Genomic DNA, 11,310 nt, shown 5'->3' with positions numbered 1-11,310 from the left:
CTTCCAGGAAGCATGACTTGGTAAAAGCCAAAGGAATTGTTAAATAATCAGTTTCAGTTCAGCCCAGCTTGCACTGTGCACACCCAATTACTGTCAGCATTCCTGTAAGCACAGCAGGTAAGAGAGGCTTTACTGTTCCTCAGGTGGGCTGTGAACTTCCAGGTAGGTCCACTTTCGACCAGACACTTGCAGATTCAGATAGAGTTCAGGTTTTCACTTCAGAGGGCCACCAGGGTGAGACCTCATTGCTGTATATCTGATTGCACAAGAAGCCTCAAGCACTTTAATAGTTTCACTTGCATAAAGCAGGAGTAACCACAGCAGTACCTATGGCCAGGATGAGGTCCACACGTAAAGCACGTGGGGACAGTGACCTGGTATTGGAAGGTGTTACAGCAGCTCCTGCAGTATTAAGCACTGACCAACCTAGGGGCTGAATCACCTGTAAGCAAGAGACAGGATGGATGGACTCCAGCTCCATCGGAGCCTTTCAAGACTGAATTCTAATAGCCAGTGTCGCGGCACTTGGAGCTTTCCCTCACCCTCGGCCGCCACAACATCACGGGCGGATCCATGAGCGCCTTTTTGACCTCCATAGGCCCCGAGGGCGGCCGCGCCAACACGGGTTGACACCGGGACGGAAGGAGCGTGGGTGACAGGGGCTGAACCCACCCGAGCTCCTTCCCGCCTCCACCTCCCCTCCCGATCGAGCCAGGCGCTGAGGCAGGGCGAGCGAGACCCCGCGCCGCCGGTAACGGCAACTTCGCGTTACCCACCCCGCTCCCATAACCAGCCCCTTGCTCCTCTCCCCGTTTATCGCGCCGGGCGGCACAGCCTGCGGCGCTCTTCCCCTTTCTCCTTCCCGGCGGGCCGAGAGAGGTTGCTCCGCGCCGTGGAGGGAGCGCGGCTCCGCTCGTTTCCCCGGCATGATGGCGTCCCTCCGGTTGCCCGGGGGAGACCCAGGGCCGCTTGCCAGCCGGCCGTTCCCGGCTCGAAGTTTGTGGGTAGGTGCCGCGTCGGGCCCGGCGGGAGGGAGAGCCCGGCTCCACCGGGAAGCCGCCCTTCTGCCCCTTGGTGAACGCGGGGTTGCTCCCGCGGCGCAGCCCCGGCCGTCCGGAGCAAGCTCTCCTTTGTGTTTGTGAGGAAAAGCCTGCCCCGGCCGGCCCGTGTCCCTGACCGCTGAAGGTGGGGGTTCTTTCCTCATTCCTTTCTTTCCACAGCCCCTTCCCCTCCTTTTTCTTATTTTAACCTCCCCCCTTTAATGACAAATCTGTGCTTAGAGGTCAAGGTAAGTTCAGTAATTTTTTTCCTCCTCCCTGTTACAAGGTCTGAATGCATGAGATTTTCCCGTCCCCAGTGTAGTTTCTTCATATACTCGGACTCTACAGCCAAGCTGAATATAGATCTTTAAAGCCTATTATAACTTACTGGTGTGGAAATATTCAGTCATGCCTTCAAAAGGATCTTGGCCAAATCTTGACTTTTTATTTTTTTTAATAAACTGAAGTCATTTGGAGTCCTGAGTGAGAAAGGGTTGCCGTGCTTGCTCTTTTTTTAGTAGATCAATCTGACGAAGATGCATGGTCAGACCTTACAGTTTGCTTTTACGGTGTCTGAATAATTGGAGTTTATTCTGAGCAATAAGACTTATTTGGGTGTATTTTGGGAAAAAGTGCTGCTTGCTGCATGTTAAAACGTAAAAATTTTATTCAGGGAAGAAGTATTGTTAGATCCAGGTGGGGAGGAATAAAAATAGATGATGTGTATTTCAGATACAAGCAAATGGAAAAGCTCATCGCATGAAGCATGTCAGTGTTTAATGGATGTAAGCGTTTAAGGATATTATATCTTGAAACTAATGTGCTTAGGAAAAAGCTGTATTTCAGACATGTTATAGCAGGTAGTTCAGATCTCTTTTGCACCCAGAAGTCAACTTTGTATTTTCTCCCCCAACAGTTATATGTGATTTTAAGCAGTGTTTGAGAATAAGAGTGAAAACTGCAGCTAGCACAGCCCACAGAGACTACGTTTCTTTGCTGGCATGTGTCTGTAATTCTGCTTAGGCTTCATGTGGCTAACAGTGTGCACCTTGTCCTGTCAAACAATAGGAGCTAGTCATGTGAGGGAACCTGAGGTGTTGACTTCATTTTTTTTCTTTTATTTGTCAGTAACTGCTGAATTATGGGAGATGAATTTCTATTTGCAACTGATTAATACTTACTTTATTTTCCATAGAACCAGCGAACAGTGCTGTGATGCTTTTTAGAGGTTCTCATTGGATTTTAGTGCAAGTTTTGTGTGATCACTTCTTTACTATGACTGGAAGACTGGAAGAGAATCATTATAAAAATGAAAGATACCTAGCCCTTTCTGAAGTTCTTGCTGTGTTCTTACTGATGAAATCTTGCAATTTACTTCAGGCTGTAATTGGGCACTTGAGAGAAATTTCTCTTGATTTGGGTGATCCAGAAACCTTCACAGCTACCAGAGAAGATTTGTTCAAGGCATGATCAGGTTACCCTAAGGGTAGGGATTTGTCCTTCCTTTGGTTTTGATCCCATCAACTGTTGGATATGTAATCAAATACATTTTTTTTCCTACTCTCTTCTGTTTGGTTTGTCTTTTTGTGTACCCTTGAAGATGTGATGATCCAATACATTTGAGAAAAGGTGACTGAGTAAGCAGATGGAGATGTTTCTGTATAAATATTAACTATCAAATGTTTGAAAGCTGATGAATGTTTGCTTTTCCTCTGTTGTTTGAACACTAAAGAGTTGAACATAAAGAAAAGCAATACAGAGGTTAATAAAAGTGCTGCTAGTGTTTCTGTGTATTGGGAAATTACTCAGATTAAATGATGAGGTTTTGCTTAGTATAAAGATTTAAATTTTAAAAAATGACACTTCCTTTTATTGAAGTGTGAATGCTTCAATATTACAATGCATATTACATATAGCCAGTGTTCTGCTCTACGAAGCCCAAGCTGTGTGTGTAGAATAAAAGCTCATTTGAGTAGTCTTGCAAGCCTAATGGAGGCATCATCTCAGCTTTATAAATAATGTAAGTTGTGTATAATGTGGGGTCCCCAGAGGCTGCAGAGAAAGCATCATTACCAGCCTTTTCAACCTGCTGGAGATCTTAAATTGATTTGCAGCACTAAACTGGTGCAAAATGATACATCAGGATGACACAGGGTCAACCTGTAAAAGTCTATGATGTGAGCCCGTTAGTTCAGTCATCATAATTAAACTGTATTATGAGGGCAGCAAAGCAAGTGTCTGTGACATGTCCCATTGTGCTTCAGATATGGGTGGCTGAAGAATCAAATACAGAGAGCACCGTGTGTATTATTTAACTTATGCAGGAAGTGGTTGAAATTAAAGCTTGCGGCCCTGTCAAGAATAAATGCTGAACTAGTTTAGGTTGACTCTTAACCTCTTTCTTGCAGTCACTGGCAACTGGAATAGATGAAGGCATGTACAGGTTGGAGGTGTATGTGGGGGAAGTGGTTGTGAGTGAATCTCTCTGCATTTTGTATACCTTTCCAAGCCTGAAAATCAGCTAGACTGTACCTGCAGACTGTGCTAGCTGGTATTAAAGGGAAAAACAGGCATTTCCTAGTATTTTATTCTACTGAAGTTTGTAACAGCCTGTTGAAGTGTTCCTGCTGATCTGAGTTCTTGTATAAGACAGAATTTTAGTCATATCTTGAGCTATATGACCAATTTGATTTTGGAACAGAAACTGTAATTTTGAATATGGGTTGGCATAGGTCACTGCTCTTCTTAGTGAAGGTATCTGTGGCCTTGGATTCATGTTTCATCTCTAAGTAGCTTAGGAATTTGCATGCCACAGATAGGAAAACCTTGATTATATACCAAACAGATCTTGTTGTTCCTGCTGATAAAATCACTGTGCAGTGTGTTAGGAAAGTTTAGAGATTTAAGCAGAGAAAATAAATGGTCAGTAATGGCAAGAGATGTGTTGCTCACCAAGTTCAGTTGCATCTTGATAGGATGCCCTTTAGCTTAGGTGCTTTCTGAGTGGCAGATAAAAGAAAGCTCGCTTTCGGTTGCAGCGTCTTGCAGAATTTGTATATGGAACTCTCTTCTGCTGTATGAATGCAGATGAATAAATGGAGCTACTTTATTGAAGAGAGAGCGATAAAATCAGATTTCACAAATTACCGTCTAGTTAATAGATTCTACTAATTTTTGTTTGGTTTTAATTTCTGGTTCAGGTTTTGATGACAAACTCACCCAGTTGTGCTTTCGGAGTGGGGAAAGGTGTGTTCTGCACATAAAAACTTCACTTGTTTTCCTCCAGTAGCTGCAGACTGGTATACTTCCACAGGCCTTTCCTCTGTGTGTAGCAGTGTCTCAAAAAATTGAATGCATACAAGTCTTAAAAGGTGATACGCAGTTCCTAGAAGTTTACATTTGAAGTTACTGAATAGAAAATTTGAGTTTGAAACATAAACACCAAGTTGGCAAGTGTGGCTTGAAATGCTGGTGACTTAAAGGATTTCTGCGCAGGCATCTTGGACTTCTGTAGCTATTTTGCCCAAGCTACGATGGTGTAACTTTAGAACAGCACAGAGGATTTTTGTGTTAGAACAGTGTTTTTAATTTGGGATGGGAAAGATTTTAAATTGATACTTTCTAATTGCTAGAGTTGAATCCCTGCAGGCTGCCCTATAACTGTTTCCTTTAGAATGTCACTATTTCTTAAGATTCAAAATAAGCAGAGAATATGTTAGATTGGGCCTTTTGTGAAGGGCTTTGCAGAGGGTGGATTCGGGGGTGAGGAGGAGAACACTTTTGGCAGCTAATGGCTGCCACAAAGATCCCTATCCTCCTCAGAGGACAAATGTTAATTTGCATTACAGAAGGTTTTGGGGTTTGTGTGTATTTGAGTGGGAGATGTCTTTGTTTTTTAACTGAGAAGCCAAACATTTCATAAAATAAACAGGCTAATTTCAAGGAACTTAAAACGTTCTTCAAAGTGAACCCAGATTGTACAGGATTTCTCCCTCCTTCAGCTTTATGTGTGTATGTATTGGCTTTGAGAAGTGCCTTCTGGCCGAATAGGAGCAAAGATTGAGCACACTACCTCTAATTAGACTGTGTGAGGTCAAGCATTCAGTGCAAGTAAGGCTGAACTCTGCTGAACTGTGTGAATGGGTCCGCGTTTATTTATGTTTTATTCTGGGGGAGGAGGGAGGATGTGTATCAGGTACTGTGGCACTGGGATTATGATGGTGGAAGTGTTGCACAGCTGTGTGACCACGGTGCTGCCCTCTTATAGCACTAGTGTGTGAGACACAGTTGCTGGGTTGAGCTGTCGTTAAGTTACAAAAGCTTTTCTGCAAGTACAGATTCCTTTACTCAGTTGTACTCTTCTTGCGGGTGCTGTCTCTTGCGAAACTGCATAAAAGCTGAGTTCAGATCAAGAGTTGAAACTTTTTTTCCCCTCTAGACTTGCAAATGCAGGGAACTTGACCAGTACAGCTATTCTAGTCACTTGGGCAGTTCAGTCATTCAAACATAGATCTGTAATTGTTCTAGACTATATATCACTTGTATTTCAAAATGAGATACCCACTTGGGAGACTGATACTAGATGTCACCAGTCTTTCTCATTTTAATCTTTCCCACTTTTTCCCCCAGCATGCACAGGCAAAGTCTAGGGAGTAGGGAGGGAAAAAAATTATTTTAAAACATGCATTTTTATAAATAATTATATTTAGGCACTGTTCAAAGCAATATCATCTGATACTGCTGGCATGTAAGCAAATCATTAACGTGGCTCACCAGTGATTTCTGAAGCATTATTTCATATTTCTGTGCTTACAAAGGGAACACTCATCCCAATATGGCAGCAGATGAGACTGAGAGCAATATAGACAGTCTGAGTTCTAGCACTTAATGGTATTCAGAAGCATTTAATTTGCAAGTTTTTGCCATTGAAATCATTAAAATGCCAATCCACATCAAAGTGATGTATGGACTATTGGTCCGGTATTGAGTAACTTGGAAGCAAGATACCCATTAAAAATTTTTGTACAATGCTGAAGTGATTATAGACAGAATTGCGAGTTTTCACTGTCTCCTTGCTGCTGTCCCGATCATGAGTGTAGGGTAACATCTGCCCTCCAGCTTTGACTGGTGGACCTTCACTCAGTACTTGGTCTGATGTACTGTTTGAGGAGAAGCTGAAAATGTATCCTCTAAATACAGATTTTGTGCAAGAGTAGAAGTTGAATTTTAGGATTTACAGCATTACAGTTTCTTCTACAGAGATTGCAAGACTGATGTACAGTTTAAAAATTTGTGTAGGTAAGTGAAAGCAAAAAGGTGTGTGCACACAGGGCTAACATCTTGACACTGATACAGCAGGTCAAAAAGTCTTCGATGAATTCAGAGAATTCTTTATGTTCAAAGTGCTTGGGGCAAGTTGATCGTACTTCTGCTTGCTTTTCTTTGTCACGTTGTTAAGTACTGAGAATTACTGTCTCATTTGTCTGTGTTTACATGAAAGACTGACTTACTGAGGATATTTTTCTTAAAAATAATTTCATATTTTTGATTTCAGGCATTTTAAGGCATTGACAATAATAGCAGCATTCTGTGTGGTGTTGTGTGATGAAACCAGGGCATGAGACTCTTGAGGACACCTTATTCTTATGCTGGTATGTATATAGGGTTATTCACACTTGATAGCTGTGCTGTATGTCCCTGTGCACCTATGGGTGCCTAAAATAACATTCACTGCTGTTGCAAGTTAAGTTACTTGGATCAGATGAAAGTAGACTAAACCTATATATAGTTGGGAAAAGCTTGTAAATTCATCAAGGTGTGTCTATGTAATACTATTTACACATAAATATTTAAATACTGTTTAAATGCTTAAAACCATAAAATCAGTTTTAGTTAAAGATGAATTAAATAACTAGAAATTCATGTTGCAACAAATTGTGGCTTCCACTTAACTATGTTTCTACGGGAGATAGGAGGAGGAAACATCTGCTGTTTGGTTAGATGCTGTTAATGAGCTGCATGGTTGACTTTATTCTACCAATACATTTCACCTTTGTACCTGTTAGGTTTCATTTGAATATTGACATAAGAGGAATTAATCTAATGTCTTTGTGGACTTACATGTACCTTACTAATAAGGACTTTCAGCTGGCATGCTGGGAGCAAAATACGTGGCTTGTAAGTAGTCGTATTTCCAAGACAGGTGAAAGAGAGCTCTCAAAAATTTTCTCCAAGACAAATTTGGAAGAGTGTGTGTGTGAGAGAGAGAATGGAAGATAGTGTGAAACTGACACATCTCATGTTATTTCACTTGATGGCTTAATTCTCTGTGGTGTCCATGTAAATTAGAAAGCTAAAGAATAGCAAAAGTGCATGGGTTGGGGTTTTTGTGGTTGTTCTTGTCTGTTGTTTTTAAATTCTGTCCTTTTCTTTCTAGCTCCCTCAAGGTGTTACAGAACAAACTGCTAGTGTTCTGGTAGGACAGAAAAGTTGGCACCTTTGCTCACTGTTGGCCAGTTGTTTTGTTTTTTTTTTCCAAGGGCTTCTGAGCTGCATGCTATGAGGCAAGTAAGTTATTTCCAAGTTAGGCCACTAGTGCCGACTTAGGAGTGTAGATTCTGCTCACAGGTCCTGGGAGACAAACATGACAAGGGTTAGTCATGGTTACTTAAGTTACCTGGTGCTATAGTGGTCAGGATGGTATAGGAACCTCTATAGATCAGTAGCTTTCAGTAGGTCACAAGCAGTGAAAAAAGGGGTAGAAAAGCATCTTCATACCAGGGCTGTATGTGAAGCAAGGTGGCAGTAGTGAGGACTTGCATTTGAATGGAATGAAGCCATGTGTGAAGCCAGACTTCGAGGTTACAAGCAGTGGAGGAAGGATGAGCGAGGCAACTCAGACTTCTGGATGCTTTGAAAATATTCTGAAATATTCTAAAAGTTACGTAAAATTTGGAGAGGGATTATTTCTTGTGGTATTGTCCTCTGCTTTGCCTTCTGCTCCCCCTTGTTTGGATTTGAAATTCTTAAAGGTAGTACTTGCTTAAGTATAGTTCTTACTGTTAAGTTGGAGGGCAGTTTTTAATAGGACTTGGTGAAGTGGTCAAAATCAGGGAAACAGTGATCTGATTGAGATTTTTATCATTATTTATGAGAGTCTATTATTTGTCGAATTACTTTAGCATTACTAGAATATTACTTTAGAAAGCAGTTCTTCTGTGACTCTGCCTGTGAATGGCAAATAGAGCTTGGGCCCTACCTCTACCTGGTAGCAGTTGATGTGATTCTGTATTTGTGTCAAGGCAAGCAGAGTTCTCTCCAGTTTTCCTGGAACAGTTGTTTTTTTGATGTGGGCCAAATTCTTGCTTTCAAATGATTAGCACATGGTTGTGTTGAGAGCTTGACAGAATCACAGGGTGGTTGAGATTGGAAAGGTCATCTGGTCCAGCCCCCTGCTCAAGCGTAGTCGCCTAGCTTGCCCAGGACTATGTCCAGATGACTCCTTTTTATCCAGTTGTATAACAACAGCATTATTGTTTTATCACAACAGTAATGAAAGTTGATTTGAAATTTACCCGACCTTCTCATAGATATGATGGCTTCAGGGATTGTTAAATGCCTAATGTGATTACAGTGATTTAATTTCAAATGTGTAGTTTTGGGGAATTTCAAACACATCTGAAGTGTGTGCTTCCCTGCACAGGTTGGAAAGAGATGAGGAGCACAGACTCAACTTGTGTGGCTCTACTGAGGTCTCACCATGGATCTCCAACATTTAGGAGCAGAGTTTCATCTCCCATCACACAATCTTTTGGTCTTTCCTCTTGCTGTCAGATGCTTCTGCCTTTTTATCACTGAGGAGACAGGTAGATAGCTAGCGTGCACAGACATTGGTTATGTCTTTGTCTGTGTTCTGCTAATTACCTGGTGAATGTTGTGATTTTGAAAAATGTGAATTTTGACCTTGCTGAATGTCTTGGAAAACTTGGCTTATGTCCAGGTTGCCATCTCGGGTATTGCAGATTCCTGTTTTGCATTTTTTGCCCACTACTGGCTTTACAGTCTGCCATACTTAATAATAGGCCCTTTATTATCCGTGCTAGTTAGTGTCAGTGTTAAATGCTTCCACTTGGATGTGGTAGCCAAATAAAAAATCTTTGTCTTTATTAACTTAAAACCTTAAGATAATGTAATTATAGCTTCTGTAATGTGTCATATTAGATTTCGTCTGGAAAATATTTTAGAAATACTCTCAGAACTCTGTGGTGTGTGGTATTTTTTTTGACAGATGAATAGGGGATAATTTTTCTTTTTGCTGTAGTTTGCTGTCTGGTTACCTAGAACAGAAGGCACTGTCAGCAGCATGGGGGGTGAAGTGCTTCCTAGGGTGGTTATTCAGAACCAGCTGGGGCAGAGCTCATTGCTCTGGGGATGAGATGAGGTTTTGCAAATCAACTGAAGTACTCATGTCTGAGTGTGAGCTAATCTTTGTCTGTGTATCGTGTAAAATCAGAGGGGTGTCAGTTCTACAAGACAGAGAGAACTCTTAACAGTTTGACTCCTCTCAGCCTCAGCCACAGGTTTCTTTGCATATGCTGGCTGGTGACTTGGGTGCTCATCCTGCTCTGAGCTGTTCCAGCTGTTCTGCTGGACCACAGCAGTGGTTTTTGTTGTTGTTTTTGCTAGGTTAGGAAGGTGAATTGGCCAACAGAATGTAAGCAGATGGGAAATTATGTTGGGAGTACCAAAGCTGGCACAAGGGAGTTAAGGGAAACCTTTTCTCTTTGGGTGGGAGCAAGCTGTTGAGCTGCTCATCTGCTTGTGGACCTGTGACCTTGCTGGCCCAAGGCAGCTGTTGGAGGTAGCCAGTTATAAACGAGCACTGTAGTACTCCCAGATGAAGACTTCCTTAATACGCTTGCCAAGCAAAGGTCTAATTTACAGGGTTTTTTCCCAGATACTTAGGTTGGTGATTAGCATGGTGAGGTTAGACTGCCAACAGTTACATCAGCCACAAAGCCCCAGTGTAGTTACATTGGCAGCAGAATGACAGTGATTAATGATACAGTATATTTTATGGGGGTGAGGGAGGATGGATGGGAAGGAGCACTTGAACAAGCTTTTCTGTTGAAGTGCTGTTCTGCTAGTATAAACTGCAAGCTATATTAGAAATGTTTTTCTGGTTTAATAAAACTGTATGAGCAGAGCACATCTAGTGCATGTATGAGACAGGACCAGTGTTTTTCCTCATGGGAAAAGTGTCCTCAAACTTTTAACTTCTTAGTAGTGGAAACCTCTTTTTCCTCTTTAGAGGATGAAAATAAATTGAAACAACTGGCCAACCAGGTACTGTTAGCAGCATTATCAAGAAAGTAAAGAAAAGCTAAATATTAAATCCATTAGAAACTCTTCTGTAAAAGCAGACTGATATTTCCAGAAATCACTGCCAGTGAAGACAGTTAGGGCACCTGAAGCTGATACGTTATGTAAACTAGTGCACTGCTTGTGCATCTTCTGGGTTGTGTACCACTGTGTAAGTCACTTTCAAATTTTTGGCTTTCAATCCGTTTTTCTCAAAAAAAAAAAAATTTAGAAAGCACTTGTTTTAACGAGATAAAGTAGATATATTTAAACCCCCTTTTTCTTGTTACTGCTAGCTATTGAACATCTTCACACACTGCACCTTTGTAATATATTTCTTCAAGGAATCAGACTATGTAGAAATTTAAAATAGAAACTTGAGTTTTTTTTTTTCTCTAGAGGCAGTGCTGGAGTGATTGATGTTCTTGCTGAATTCCCTTGTAACCTTCTGTTATGTGGGAAGTTTTTTTTACTCTGACTTGGCTACGGGCTTCTTTGAAATTTTGTTCTGTGCAGAAAGCATCAGCTAACTTAATTGGCATAAGCACTCCAGAGCTGTTTACTACGGTTTACTGGATAACTGTTCCCTTTGCCTTTGTCCCCACTAGTTTATCAGCTGTGACTGTTGCTCATGGTCAGACCCAATGTATTTGCTGTGATTTGTGAATTGGGAGCATTGGTGGCAGGCTGCTTTAGCTGAAGTCTTGTATTTGTGAATGCAGGCAGGTTTCCATCACACCTTTGCCTGGCTTCTGGCCTTCCCTGACTTGGGACACAAGGGCTCTCAGTCTTCTAGGCCAGCAGTCAGGGTTATTTGAGCCTAAAGGCTTGTTATCTCAGGAACTGGGGAGTACTGGTTTTATTCCCAGAATTAAAGGCTTAATTTAGATTGTTTAAAGCCAAGTAATCT

General features: G+C 41.6%; 1 protein-coding gene across 3 annotated transcripts in view; it reads left to right on the top strand.

The window, feature by feature from the left end:
• Window positions 1-603: 603 nt before the first annotated feature.
• The window catches only part of SMAD1 (SMAD family member 1), a 48,580-nt gene continuing 37,873 nt past the window's right edge, over window positions 604-11,310 (top strand). Inside the window, exon 1 of one of the 3 annotated variants that reach the window (XM_057416278.1) lies at window positions 604-625. The gene's annotated coding sequence lies outside the window, so the exon portion shown is untranslated. Of the gene's footprint in view, window positions 626-700; window positions 752-872; window positions 1,005-11,310 lie in introns of those variants that run through there. The other 2 variants (XM_057416277.1, XM_057416276.1) reach the window with 2 other exon arrangements.

Source organism: Pezoporus wallicus, unplaced genomic scaffold (genome assembly GCF_028554395.1).
Source record: "Pezoporus wallicus isolate ANWC-B61680 ecotype Strahan unplaced genomic scaffold, APGP_CSIRO_Pwel_v1 contig_8732, whole genome shotgun sequence".
In the NCBI taxonomy this organism is placed as follows: Eukaryota; Metazoa; Chordata; class Aves; order Psittaciformes; family Psittacidae; genus Pezoporus; species Pezoporus wallicus.
This window is presented reverse-complemented; position numbering and strand designations above follow the sequence as displayed.